Source organism: Bolinopsis microptera, chromosome 12 (genome assembly GCF_026151205.1).
Source record: "Bolinopsis microptera isolate Bmic1 chromosome 12, MBARI_Bmic_1.0, whole genome shotgun sequence".
In the NCBI taxonomy this organism is placed as follows: Eukaryota; Metazoa; Ctenophora; class Tentaculata; order Lobata; family Bolinopsidae; genus Bolinopsis; species Bolinopsis microptera.
In genome coordinates, this window is record NC_087083.1 from 12,259,159 (window position 1) to 12,274,583 (window position 15,425).

Here is a 15,425-nt window from a genome sequence, read left to right on the forward strand (position 1 = left end):
GATCATTGAGCTAGGGCTTGGGAGAGAGCTTTACTTGATTAGGTGAGATTTTGTGAGTATACTCTTTGGGAAGCACTGAGTGGCTGGGCGGGAGGATGGTGGGAGTCAAGGATATAGCATCATCTCTTTTCACTTCGATACCAGATACACATGGTGAGTCTTTTCTATTTTCAGGGTTCCTTCTGTGGCAGTATTCGGCACAGTCTGGTCTGTTTTTCTTGAGAGAAATTGTTCATTCAATCTTCTCCCCCTCGCAGACGACAGCCTATTGGCTGTGATATTAAGCGTGGATCTGATGGTTACGGGATTCACTGTAGACAGTATTTCGTTTAAATTGGCAGTTTCCAGACAACAGCAGCTCAGATAGAGACCACAACATTGCCATACAGCGGCATCAACTTTTCTGAGCATACTTCAGAAATAAGTTAGGGTGCGATCAATAATGAACATTTAATCATACTTTGTACTTCAAAAAACTTACATTAGTTATTTGATAGATGTCGGAATTACTGGGGTCATCGTTTTGATCAACAAATCCAAAGAAAGTTACAGGCCCAACTTAATTTTCATATTCTGGAATCCACCAGGTAACAATATATATTATACATCCGGTAACAATATGTATGTAATGAGATCGAAGATCAACTAACTCCCATTAAATATAAACAAAAGCTCTAAGAAACAGATAGTAAACAAAGTAAACATTTCTGTCCCCTAATCTTTCTCAAAACAAAAGTTATGCAATTTGCATACTTCTCCATTTAACTCTATTCTGAGCGATTAACGTTAAATAATTCAAATCATATAAATTATTCAACGATAATTTTCGAGCACTAAGGTCTTGTAGAATCAGCGAGAAAAGGTTTGACTGCGGTCTTCCACGCCGCCCTTGAAGCTGTAAGGTGTTAACAGCAAAAACAAGCGACGAATAGGCTGGACCATCTGTAGGCCCACGCATTACATGTCCGAGCATCCTCCACCGACTACGAGCCACTTTAGCTGACAATGGTTGACTATCCCATTAAATATAAAATTTAAAATCGGTATGCCATTACATTGATTGCAGTAGTTACGATTTGACCTAATTTTTCTACTGATTTTTGATACATTTTTCTAGAAGTTATGTTGTAAGGTGTCAGTCGCATCTTCTACAGTCTCACCGATCTCTTGCGAGGTGTCAGTCGTATCTTCTGTAGTCTCACGCATCTCCTGAGAAATCTCTCCAGTCTCTTGCGAAATCTCATCCGTGTCATGTGAGTTGTCACTTGTCACTCTGATCTCTTGTAAGGTGTCAACCGTCTTTCTCATTTCAAAATTCAACTTGTTCTACTCGTGCAATTATTGAATAACCCAATAATAGCGTTAATATCCCTCCCTCCCTCCCTCCCTCCCCCCCTCCCTCCCTCCCTCCCTCTCAAACTCCCTCCCTCCCTCCCTCCCTCCCTCCCTCCCTCCCTCCCTCCCTCCCCCCACCCTCTCTCCCTCCCTCCATCCCTCCCTCCCTCCCTCCCTCCCTCCCTCCCTCCCTCCCTCCCGTCCTCCCTCCCTCCCTCCCTCCCTCCCTCCCTCCCTCCCTCCCTCCCTCCCTCCCTCCTTTCGTGAAACTAAAGGAGATGATATATCTATTATCTATATATATATTTTTCTAGAAGTTATGTTTTCAGGAGTGCCCATATGATTATGATGTAAACAATAAATCAGTTCATTAGAGACGCTCCCCTTACGAGGGGCTTTCAATCAATCAAATCAATTAAACCAATTTGCATTCTATTTTCAGATACTCAAAAAGAATGGAGATCTGACCAACACTATACATGTCACATAACTGATGACGGTGGCGGGTGGACCAGATAAGTGTTGTCCTAACAGTGCTTATCCTTGCTGCAGTGACGGTCACTGAGAAAACTAAAAAGCTGACATCTTCTAGTTGTGTGCGGACTGTCAGGATCTTTAAAGATATCAGAGAATATCTGATGAAATTGTTCGGTGGCTAAAAGATACAAATAAAACAAAAAATGCATTTCATACCCACAATCAATACATATTAAGTTCAAATATTTTAATACTTATAGTCAAATACCATTTCACAGACTGTATAAAGGAATTATCTGGAAAATTTGTGTTTTGATAAAAATTTGTTTACAAGTGTATTAATAAATATAAATCAGATACAATTAGATATTCCCTGTTTTGTGTTCTGTCGCAAGTATTTGTCAAAATGGTCCATACGGATATCAGTATACACTATACACTTACAGTATTATACATGTCAACTCTAAGATTGAAGATAAAAACTGATAACGACACAAGCTCTATCCTATCTTGTATCTGAAATGTGAAACATCGATGGTTGCTAAAATTGTTCATTTTTATTATAATTTCTACCTTCAACATTTAACTTAACTTGTTTATATATCCAATGAAACAATATATTTCCTAATATCTGGAACAAATATTTTACGAGTATCACCCGTTACGGTTAAGTCGCAGTCATACTTGACACACGTTGATACTCCTTATATCGCGCACGGCGCGGCTGGCCGCAAAACACAGGAGGAGCTAAGTGCAAAGAAACTGCTACTAACTGCCACTCACTGCTACAATCGCGCCCACGCATTCGCGCGCCGTTTGTAGCAGTTAGTGGCATTGCATGGTTTCGCGCGGTGTGCGTTGGCTAAGGCTCTCTCCTGTGAGAAGGCTCTCTCCGGCACGAGAGAGGTATCCGTATTAGTAGAGGCTCTTACGGGCATTGTCTGCTCGATACGCTAGGGACCCCAGATACACCTTACTAGACGTATTTTTGACCGTAGAATCGATTAAAAGTGGTTTCAAGATGATTGGACTGAGTTAGTGCGTTTAAAATCGCAAAAAACCGATTTTGTTTTTTGATAATTTGAGCAAGTTAATTTTGTTGGCATGTCGGCAAAACTTGCATGAAGATAGCTGAAAGACAGCCGCACAAGATGGTATAAAAATAAAACAAATCCCTCTATTTTAGCGCAGGTAAAAATCCAAAAAAGTGGTAAAAATTTTGACTTTGTTGCTTGAAGTTTGAATAATTTTTTGCAGTTGTATTAAATCAACCCAAAAATAGTTACATCGTGTTTGCCTAAATTTTTCCTTTCCGAGAAGTACCCACTTCATATACTTTATCGAAGTTTGAATATTGTCACTCCGCAAGCGTTTTTGCCAAATTTTCGACGCGCACTACGCGCAAAAGCATTTAGTTGTTATCAATTGGCACCCGCGCGTTCATCATAAATTTCAAACAGCTATAACTCAGCGAGATTATGTTCGTTCTAGCTCATATTTTCACACCAAATAGAAAATAATGTGATCTTATTGCTGACAAAATATGAATATAATTACTCTATTTGCCTTAGAGTAATAGACTGTCAAAGTTTAAAACGCGCATTGGTATAGCACGTGACTAATAAAGCCAAATTTATACTTCGTAACATATTATCGATCCTTAGACATCATACTATTGTGTCCAATTAGCGGTTAGGTCTCTAAACTCGTAGCAGAAAACACGTATTTTTGCCCGTAAGAGCCTCTACTATATACACAATATAACATATAACGTGTAGCAGAGTCATACCAGGTTCGCAGTTCGTTTGTTGCAAAGAGCACTGAAGGGTACTGCGAATGATATGTGACCTTGTACAACTACCTGCACCACAATGAACACTAAATACTAGCTGGCCGGTTGCCCACAAAATATTATTTCTCGCTATAACCATGCCTGATTCACGTTGTCAATCTTTCCCAGATCGGCAAGGCCCAGTGGTGCATCTCGCCGATCTGTGGTTTGTGTTTGCGAGAAGCATTATTGGATGTGCGGCCCAGTAGTGCATCGTGCTACAAGCTAGTGTTACCACGAGATCCTAGCAAAGCCACTTTAATATTTGTATATTAATAACATTAATGATGAACCTACCAGGACGCGCACCTAGTAAATGACTGAGTGAATTACGCATTACTCGATTTCCATTACACTGAAAAAAGTGCAGATGCTCATTGAAAGTTAATTAATAATATGCATGACCAGCATATTCACGGAATCGTTTATAATCATTAATCAATTGCGACTTCACGTGCACGGCGCTGCAACTACCAATCGGGAAAAAGTGACGTATACGCTACAATATAAAATGAGCCGCGCGCTTCCAGGAAAAGTTACCGGCTGGTGGTGTTACCTGAGGACCCCAGGCTATTATGTTCATTAACGAATAAAGATTTGGCGGAATGACAGGCTGAGCGCGGCTCAGTAACTGGTGGTGGTACTAGAGTTGGTTTAATTTAAACAGACGGCTTGACCTCGCGCGCGACAACAAGCATGATTTGCACGCGTGGCGTATTCCAATGTTCAAGCAGCTTCCACGTAACACAATTCAGCCAACCAGAGTACAGGAATCCGCAAAGTTAAAGTTGCAAACTTTTGATCGGCCCGAAAGGGGACTTTTCTGGAAATTTTGATATAAATAAACAATTACGTTGTCTTGAATTTTCCTCCTGGAGAGGTAAGGTTACTTTTAAAAGAGGAACATGTTACAAAAAACCGGAAGTCTCCAACTCTTTTACTTTCAAAGTTAAGCCCCATCCGGTCAGGGTTCCTGGGCTGAGTCAGAGTAAGATATTGTGAAATTGAAAATACGACTATTTGCATATTGGATTGTTAAATCGCAAAAAAGCGCCTGCTTGCGCGATTAAGAGGTTAACGGGTGATACTCGTAAAATATCTGTTCCAACTCGGCGCGCGTCCTGGTAGGTTGTAAACCTACAATTAAAAGGGTACATACGCAAAGCTTTGTTTATGAACTTGTAGCGCAATGCACTACTTATTGGGTCGCGACGCGCATTTTCTCGCAACCACGTATGCAGATCGGCGAAATGCGAAGGATTGACATCGTGAATCAATTTATGAAAATATGTTCATAAATTGATTCACGATGTCATAATAATTGGGGTCCCCCCAGAAACCCTTACTGGATGGGGCTTAACTTCGAAAGTAAAAGAGTTGGAGACTTTCGGTTTTTATAACATGTTCCTCTTTTAAAAGTAACGTTACCTCTCCAGGAGAAAATTCAAAACTACGTAGTTGATGAGTTATCTCAAAATCTCCAGAAAAGTCCCATTTCGGGCCGATCAAAAGTTTGCAACTTTAACTTTGCGGATTCCTGTACTCTGATTAGCTGAATTGTGATACGTGGTAGCTGCTTGAACATTAAAATGCGCCACGCGTGCAAATCATGCTTGCTGTCGCGCGCGAGGTCGAGCCGTTTGTTTAAATTAAACCAACTCTAGAACCACCACCAGCCAGTAAATTTTCCTGAGCCGTCCCCATGTACGTGTAAACGGGTGATATACATGATACATTAACAAATTAATTGTTTCTAATATTGCATTGACCGTCCAAGGCCAAGAATACCGTCGACAAGTCTAATTAAAAACTTGACTTTACCTCAACGGGTGATACTTTGCACTATCCAGAGCCCTTGCGCTTGCAGTAGCGCGCGCAGCGGCGCGAAAGCACATGGTTAGGTAAGGTGAAGGTGATACTAATACTTGTAAAATATTTGTTTTACTCGGCGCGCGTCCTGCATGGTAGATTATGAACCTACAACCCAGGAAACCTTACTGGTAGGGGCCTAACTTCGAAAATAAAAGAAATAGAAACGTTTGGTTTTCAACAAAATGTTCGCTTTGTAAAAACATCGTTTCCTCCCCAGGAGGAAAATTCAAGACAACGTAGTTTTTGAATTATCGCGAAAAGTCTTATTTTGGGCTTTATAAAAGTTCGCAGCTTTAACTTTGCGGATTCTTGTTCTCTGATTGGCTGAATCGTATCACTTGGTACGTGGTACAATTGCATTTTTGGAATATTTGAAGCGTGCAAATGCAATATACTAACGAGCGCGCGCCGAGTTCAACAAGCTGTGAAGAGGCGATCACCTTCAGTAATATCGCCAGCCAGTAAGGTCTGCTGGGAAGACTAGTTACCTGTTAACAAATATTAGTGGTCTGGCCTTGTGCACGCCATTTCGTAGCACTTGCCATTGGGCCTAACATCCGTCAACTTCACCTGGCACGCTAATCCTTGTGTGGCATGTGCAGGGCGCTCTTTATAAAGCTATTTCCAGCTTTATGTGCAATGTGAAAGGATTAAGCAAAAGACTAGCATGCTAGGTAAGTCCAACCTGGCGCGCGTCTTGGACCTTGATTGTTGAAGATGTTAATGTCAGTTGTTAAATTTGGTCTTTTACAAATGATACGAACCAATACCGGATACAAATAACATTTTGTATATATTAAGTGTTAGAAGGTATTATATCATTAAATTACTCGATCATAATATGTCCTTGACAATCCAACTATGATGAAAAACTTTTAATATAACTGGCTGCGATGAGCATTTTATAAACAATAAATATTTAAAATCAAAAACTTTAATTTCCAACAGAAATGTTTAGAAACACACCTTAAAAATTCTACCCTGCTAAAAAGCTATTAAAAACATTAATGGTTTCGTATAAAATTTAAGATTTAAACAATTACTACACTTCAAAATACTATTAAAAATGTCCATGTAACAAACTAATTGACTTAACCAGTCTCTTGCATCTTGACGTTTCAAAATAATTAATTTGCAGGGTCCAGGATTATGCAATGGCTGTAATGAGTCTAACGATTGTTTTAATTCACTCATGCCTGCAGCTGCGGTGTGCTCATTGGCGCAGAGTGCAGTGAGCTGTTCAGATGAAGCTGAGGGTGAGGAGGGTTCTAAAGCTGGTCTGGATGACAAATGTTCAAGGTCCTTCTGAAGTCAGCGATATTGGTATTGATTGATTCTAATGATTTGTCATGGAGCTTTATTTCATTATTCAGCCCATTAAGCGAGTTGTCTTTAAGAAGCAGGTGTTGAAGATGAGCGTCGAATTGGCCAAGTGTATCAATTCTGTTACTGAATTCAACAAAGTCAATATCCTTAACAAGCTTGCAACATTTGGCAGAGGGTTCTAGTTGAGATGGAATAAGTGCGGTTTCTAGCTCCAGGTTTGACTGCTGTAATGATAAGGTGTTCCTGCAGATATGGCAGACATCGAGGTCGTATTTCATGGTTGGGACTGGTGCTACATAACAGAATGGGCATAGATATTCTACCAGTTTGTTGATTTGGGACTGTCCCGTACCCTTCATGCTTAAACAATTCACATGCCAAAACTGGTGACATTTTGAACAGTCAATCTTCCATGAATCTGAGGAATTGCCACAAGGGCACTGGTCTAGGTCTCTGTGGTTGGTAAGCAGGGCAGCAGTATCTCTAACTGGAACCACATTTAGGGCTGTCTGCAGCACATCTATATCCTTTTTCTGAGATGACTTCTTGGCTATTTTTTTTCTGTCCTTTGCGTCTGTAGGGGTGTTTGTGAGTGATGTCCGCCGCGCCTGTTACCAGAGGGTTTGATGCCAACGGTCTTTTGACTTGACATTTAGTCCCTGGCTTTCCACAATTTCAACACAGACACTTCTTAACATAGAGTCTCTGGAACAGTTCAGTATGATAGAGGCCTGCTCAGCTGCTTATTCGACAATGGACCTTCCACTATTACACAGAGTGATGACTGATGATGCGTTTAGCTTGACACTGTAGATTCCTTCCAATCCAACTAAAGTAAGTTCGTATTTATTTAGTCCTGTAAAGTCTCTAATGATGAGTTTTTAATAGCTTTGAACACTTCAATAACCAAGTATGAAATAATAATATATGATTCGCTAGCTGTCACTATATCTAGCATTTTGCTGTTTTTCTTACATAATTACTTGGTTAGATCTTCATACAGTGCAGCCTGTCCCGAAAATGGCAACCAAGTGATCATTCTTAAGAACTCCAGATCAATTTGAGAACATCATTAATTATTATTGACATGGGCTTTAACTTTTAAGGTATGACCTTCAGAACTTTCGTAAGGTAAGAGAGTTATTAACTAAAGTAACTTGGTTGCCTTTATTGGGACACCCTGTGTCCTGGTATGTATAACATGATTGCAAGTGGTGTTAATAACTATGATTCAGGTATTTCAATTACTCCTAACATTTCAGCATAACAACTATCAAGACAATTGTCCTAAAGTTAAACTCCTCGATACTGCCTCATCTGAAGAAATGAGGTCTCGTAAGTGATAACTGATGCTGCTTTTTAAGGTAAGTTACTTATTCAACCAATGTACAGTATACACATAATATATGCATACGACCCTATATAAAAATTCAATAAAAATCAGGGTAAATTTTATAAAAACCCCTACAAGTAGTAAAAGTAGCCAATTCAGTGTACTGGCTCTTAATTTATATAAAGTCTACTATTTTTACTGTACTACTACTTTTCAACCCTCTTTCTCCTCTAAGAACAATGACTGTTGTTCTCAATAGGTAAGTAACTTGATTATTTTTCGTTAACTTGTTGACCAAATTGATTTAATCACGCTCATCAATGATTGGATGGGTGGCTATGGCATACATGTGATTAGCATTGGGATCTCCGTGTGTGGTGTCTTCCTGAGATAATATGACCTCCTCAGAATCTGAAACGATCAGTTTTGATAGAGATTTATAGGTATTGTGTAGTAATGTGTAGAAAACGAATTTATAATAATAATAATAATGTCGTCAGTTTACGACAGTTCACGCTATCTAGCGCTATATAGCTCCAGATATTAAACTGCAAAGATTGTACTATTAACTATTGTTGTTACTATTGGAAGTATACTAACTTGTTCGGCAGTGCATATAATACTCGGTTAAGATTTGGGTGTACTGGTTTTGATAACCTTGTATCGTTGCTCTCCTGTCGGGTTGGGCTCCAAAACGTCTCTCCACTGTAGGGAAACACAGGTGGCAATACACAATTGTTCTCCCTGAAATGTGATATGTTTGAGTCTACAGTTGACACACTTGACCAACTAACCTAAATGAGTATTGAGTAGTGGCTAAGAGTATGTCCCTTTTATGTTACCTTTTCAAAGGCAGAAAAGAAGATGAAATTAAGAAGAGAAAAAAAGTTTTAAAATGTACTCACTTAATCGGTCTGTTATTATACATCCACATGCAAGAGGCGGCAGTATTGGTGGAGCAATACCAGGCATTCTTCCAGCGGGTGCTCTTCCTCCAGGTGCTCTTGCGCATCTTGGAGCCATTTTCTAAGGTCTAAGGTAAAACAAGTAACAAAAGAAAAAAAGAAGGAAGTGAGGCAGACATATTATCGGTAAAGGTCCGTAAAATCTTCACAACGTAATCTCTGCTAAAAAGGTTTTAGTTGTATGTCGTATTTCCGACGGGGCTTGCCAAACCGCCATTCTACCTCAAAATCTAGTGTTATAATGATTCTAGAAAGTTCCTACAATAATATTTGTACGAGTTTTATGAAGCATGTTTAAACGTATTACGTTACAGCCTGTTCTACGGAATTATGTTTACTGGCTTTGAAATTTGAGGAATGAAGATAAGGAAAAAACGGAGACTGAATATTCTTAGTTTTTGTGGAATATTTAAAACATATCTAACACATTGATAACATTTAAAGTATTTAAGGTTTACTGCTGCAAATAATCACAACTTGTTGGTATTTCTTATATAGCGTCACTATAGCTACTTTCTTGTATTAGTAAGCTCTGAGTAAAATATGTCCCATTTCGTCAGAATGTTCTTGTACCTTCCAGCTGGGATAGTGTCTCAGTTAAATTAGTGGAGTCCATTTCTAACTGCTTTATTGTTTGTAGTTTAGTTCCACTGGATATAGTGGAGATCTTGCTTTACTAGAACTTAATTCAACTATCAAATATACTCACATAAAGTAAGTATCAATAAAACTTAGTATTTAAAGTATCCGCCTTCGATTAAAGGATAAAAGTTATTTAGAATTCTAGTTTCGTTTTTGTATTTTATATTTCAATTACCTAAATACAGTATCTTTTAAGGAGTATGATTACATTATCTTGTAATTCCCCTGACAATAATAATAAAATCAACTTTAAGTCATAGAAACAGAAACTGAATATTATAAGAGAACAATTAAAGTACATTTAATATATTAAATCTATTCCGCATCCATTTCTTTTCACAGTCAATATACTTGTGATTAGACCTACATGCTGTGCATTGTCTTATCGTCATCTCATACCAAGTGTATAATTAATAAAATTTAAAGAACACAGTCTGCTCACTTAATCTATTCCAACTTATTGTAAGTTTTTATCCCAACTTATTGTAAGTTTTTCTAAGATATCGTTAGTGAGTACTTGTACTAGTGTTATTCGTAAAAAGGAGAGGTTACCATACATTCCATCTTATGAGGTAACGGAACATTCTGCCATCTTCCAGTTGTATCTTCTCTGGTAAAGACTAGATTAGCGGAAAACGTTTCTAACCGCTTTAATGTCTTGTTCTGCTCAGCAGTTTTAGTCAATGAAACAAGAAATTCAATGAAACAAGAAATTTAATTTTAGCACATTTTACAGAATAAAAAGATGTAAAACAATTCATAAAATATAATGCCCATTTGGTGTATGACTTTTTGTCCTTGACTGCTAGTTTGGTTTTGGAAGGACAGGTAACTAACGGGGCAAGGAATGCGCGTGCCTGAAAGCTTTTGCACACACCGAAACGCTAGTTCAGTTAGGTTTTTAGAGACAGGGCTCATTTTAGGACTAGAAGAAATTTGTTAGTAGACATTACGGGGTTCTGTTTATAGTTGTTACTATAGGTTGCAGTCTTGTTGTGACAAAAAGTCTACACTAAAACATGCTTTAGTTTATATTGTGTGGTTCAAGGATATAAAATGTGGCTTCAAGGTGGATATTAAAGAGCTTGCGAAAGATTATGGCCTTTGTATCAATGGTTATAATAAGCTATAAATATCTTAAACTATACAGTGCTAATTAAAAATTTCTTTATACTTCATTCTCAGATTAGATTTAAAAATTCAAAAAATATACATTTATTTTATTAATACCTTCTCACACATTCTTTACTCACAGGACAAGACTTGGAAAACAGTAGCCTAGAGGAATTTAATTGAGATGTGTGTGAACAGCCAGTTATAATGTTTGGAAAATAATATTTGTGCAGTCAAAATCTTTTACGGTCCAATCAAGCAGGGCGTGGTTATGCTGATTGGCTAATAGCGCACTTTTAAGTTTTCCTCGCAAGCACATTACACTAGTAGTAAAGTCAGTCATTCTGAACTTTGGGGTTAAAATGTTAAAAATTTTGGTTGACCTAGTGTTGTGGTTGTCAGGTGGGTCTACCTGACAGATAAGAAGGCAGGGTTTCCTCGACGAACATGTGTAACCCTCATATAGGGATATTGGAGCACGGAATTTCATTATCTTGTAGAGCTCGAGGTAACTGTGGTATGTATAGAGATTTTGTATAGCTAGAATATTATTATGCTTGAATATCGGTTTGGTGTGTTCTTTTATGAAAAATTTTTGGTCAAGTTTCTGGTGTCCTATAGGCCTAGTACGTGCACAAGTCTTAAACTTATCAAGGTACGCCAGCCTATCACCAAATAGTACTCTGAGACAGTACTTCTGAGCAGTAAATATTGAGCTTATACGTTGCTTAGCTGCCCCACCCCATACAGATATACAGTAGGAAAGATGTGATTCGAACAGAGTATAATATAATTGTTGATGTAGAAATTCTGGAAGGGAGCAGCGAAGTCTACATAAAGTGGATGTGGAATGATTTAGGGTTCGCTTAAGAGCTTTAATGTGATCTTCCCATGATAGGTTCTCGTCAATTATAACACCCAGAAACTTTGCGGATGAAACCTTTTTGATTGGATAGTTGTCTATAGTTAGTACAGGTTCAGGGTGTGATAAAATCTCTGACTTAGAACCTGCCATGTTGGGTTTGAAGTGTATGTAGCAGCACTTGGACATGTTTATATGTAACTTATTCGCTCTCATATAAGACTGTAATGATGACAAAAGCTCATTTCCTCGTTCATATGCCTCACGTTTTGTTTTGCCGACAACAAATATATTAGTATCATCAGCAAAGGTAACAAATGATCCTAGTTTAGAACTGTTTGTGATGTCGTTCATATAAAGAAGAAATAGGAGAGGTCCAAGAATTGAACCCTGTGGGACACCAAATTGAATAGATAGGGTATCTGATTTTTCTCCTACAACTTCAGTGTATTGTTGCCTGTTTGTTAAGTAGCTTTTTATGAGGTTATTTGCAACTCCTCTCACTCCACATCCCTCTAATTTTATAAGAAGTGTTGAATGATCGATGGTGTCAAAAGCTTTGCTAAGGTCAATGAATATTCCTAAAACATGATTCTTAAGTTTAAGAGATTTCGTAATTAAATCTACAGAGTAATTGACTGCATGCGATGTAGAGTGAGATTTCCTAAATCCAAACTGTGTCTTCGATATAACTCCCTGGGAGCTAACAAATCCGTATATTCTAGAATATATGAGCTTTTCAAAGATCTTACCGAAGACGGACAGTGTGGAGATAGGACGGTAGTTCTCGATTTCTTCTGGGTTACCTTTCTTATATACAGGTGTTATTTTACCAGTTTTCAGGACATCAGGAAATATACCTTGGGTCATAAGGATATTGAAGTAATTCGATAATACAGGTGCAATTACATGAGATGACTTTTTTATTACACTTATGGGAATGTCACTGGCTTTACCATTTTCGAACTCTCTTATGATTTTCAATATTTCGTTCGAGGAGCAATCTTCTAACCTAATATTTTTTTCATTTCTTGGGTTCAGGAAGTCATAGAAAGTTTTCATGGGTAATATAGGCAGGCCATTAGATAGATTATTCAGTGTCTCATTCAGCTTTGGTGCAATAGAGACAAACCAAGCATTGAATCCATTAGCAATTGCTCTTCTATCAACTATTCTTTGGTTATCAATGATAAATGGGGGCTTGGTTTGCCTCTTCTTTTTGCCTCTGAGTTCGTTAATAATTTGCCAGGTTTTCTTGCTGTTTTCACAGTTGTTTAGAATTTCGTTACAGTAATGCCAACGTTTGGCAGCTTTAATGATAGCTTTGAGCATCCTACGATAATCACTAAATACTTGGTATAGCAAGATATTACCACCAGGGTTCTTATTGGTAACGGTGTCAGACCACTCCTTACGTAGTTCATGCTTTCTTTCTACAGACTGGATGATACTGTCTGTAATCCATGGGTTAAGTTTGGGAGTTCTTTTTGTCACTTTCGGTACCTCCAGTTTGCAGTGTTTGTCAAGTGTCTGGTCAAAACATGCCGTAAACTCATCAAATTTTGTTGAAGGAGTGAGCTGGTTTACCTTTACCTCAAGTTCAGTTACAAAGCTTTTCAATTTGGAACTTGAGTAATCATAATAGCGGACATGTTTCTGAGGCTCTGTACTGCGAGGGGTCTTTACTGAAGTGAAGGTAAATATAGGGGCATGCTCACCAAGCCGTTCTTCAATAACACCTGATAAGACTATATTCTCAATTTTATTTGTTAAAATGTTATCGATGCAGGAACTTTTACAGTTTTGACGAAAATGTGTTGCAATGGAGATAGTCGGGTAAAAGCCGTTTCTGTATAAAGTATCCTCAAAGAGCTGGGAACTGGTAGAAATATTAAGTATGTTTGAGTTAAAGTCTCCCAACAAATTGACAGTTTTCCCATTTAGCTGCTTTGCAGGTAGTTCCAGGGTTTCACAAAAGCTATCAAAGCAGCCATTAGGGGGTCGGTAAATGACTCCATGAACAATTTTGCTGCCTGCGCTATCTGTGGTTTCAACAAAGAGGCTCTCAATATTTGTAGTACAGTGTGATACGTTTTCTAAGACCACAGTATTTAAATGGTCAGATACATAGAGTGCAACACCTGTGCCTTTTTTCTTACCTGCCAATGTTTCTTGATAGAATCCTGTGTATGATGGAATTTGGTACAGGCCCTGCTGTGCAGGATCAGTATTGGTTTCAGCAAGACCAATCATATCAAACGAGTGCCCTATACTTTTGAGTTCAATTAGGAAGCTATCAAAGTTAGATGCGTTTCCATCTATATTGTAGAATAAAGTTGATAACATAGATTTTTTTGAGGAATTGAGCTGCTTGATTGCATTTAAGAACTCGAGTTTAGAGTAGCGACGGCAACGTTCAAGTACAAGGGCGTATGATGCAATTAAGGCATCTTCCTGGTTTCTATTATCATAAAATCTATCAGAATCTATAGATTCCTCATCAGATGGAAATGGGCAGTACCGTTCCTCTGCAGAACTGGCACACTCGCAGCACATCCATAGTCCATTTTTGCATGAGTATTTAGCTGATTTGAAACACTTAGTATGGATGGCATTATTACAGTTTTCACACTCTAGTAAAGGTTGTCCGATGTTAATAGATCTACTACATGGCTCACACACATCTTTAATCATTTTCATAATCATTTTTACTAAGTGGGGTTGTTAGACCCCACTGACTGGTTGTGTTTTCCACGTCTTGTCCGCTCTTGCCTCTCTCTCACATACACCCAATGCTTCACACATCTCACAAATTTGGTAATACCATAAACTCCTAAATGAATATCATCACCACCTCTGGTCAGGTTGGTGGCAAGGAGTCCCCTACTATCTAAGAAGTGGCCAACTCCAAGGTGCCACACACTCTGGTTGAAGTTGGCACTTAACATTTCTCCAACAAGCCGATTGAAGGTCATAATGTTTTTGTTCATTTGAGGCAATCTTGATGGGAGGACTGCTGCGACGAATATTTTGATACTTGGGCAGAGCTTTCTTATCTGTTGAATCTTCAAGTGGAGAACGTCAACCAGCTGATGGATTTCATTCTCTCCTCTAAGGTTTTCTACCCGGAGGTCATTGGTACCACAAACGATAACAACGTTGCTGTACCCAATGCAGCGACAAGGGTCAATCAAACTGACTTTACCTGCCTTGACTCTTTCACCAGGGAAAGACTGGCCCATAGTACCAGCACCACACCCAAACTTGATTGTTTTGGTGTTCGAATCTCCCATAATGAGCGTGCTTCTTTTGAATTTGTTGTTAATGGCTCTAAGGGTAATGGAAAATCGTCCGTGTATGGCCGGGTTGACTTCAGTTTTTTGGGTGGCCTTGATTCCATGCTTGAACCAAGCTTGTGAGGAACGAGTCATAATATAGGCCGAGTTGGATTCCAGGGACATTTCAGTCATTTTTGTAGGTGAATGGCCTTCATGGACAGGTACAAAGCTTATCTTTCTTACTTCTCCTATTGAAATTGTGGCTATTTCGGAGTCAGCAAGTATTTCTTGCTCATCGTCACAGTGGAAGGGTAACATGCTTTCCTCAACCCCAGTGCTAGGAGGGAAGTAGTTTATGAGCACAGAGTTAGGCTTGTGTGTAAGTTTGCAC

At 38.7% G+C, this 15,425-nt stretch overlaps 1 protein-coding gene across 1 annotated transcript in view; it reads left to right on the forward strand.

The window, feature by feature from the left end:
- LOC134824344 (NAD(P) transhydrogenase, mitochondrial-like) overlaps positions 1 to 15,425 on the forward strand; it is a 1,149,555-nt gene that overhangs the window by 520,588 nt on the left and 613,542 nt on the right. The window lies entirely within an intron of this gene.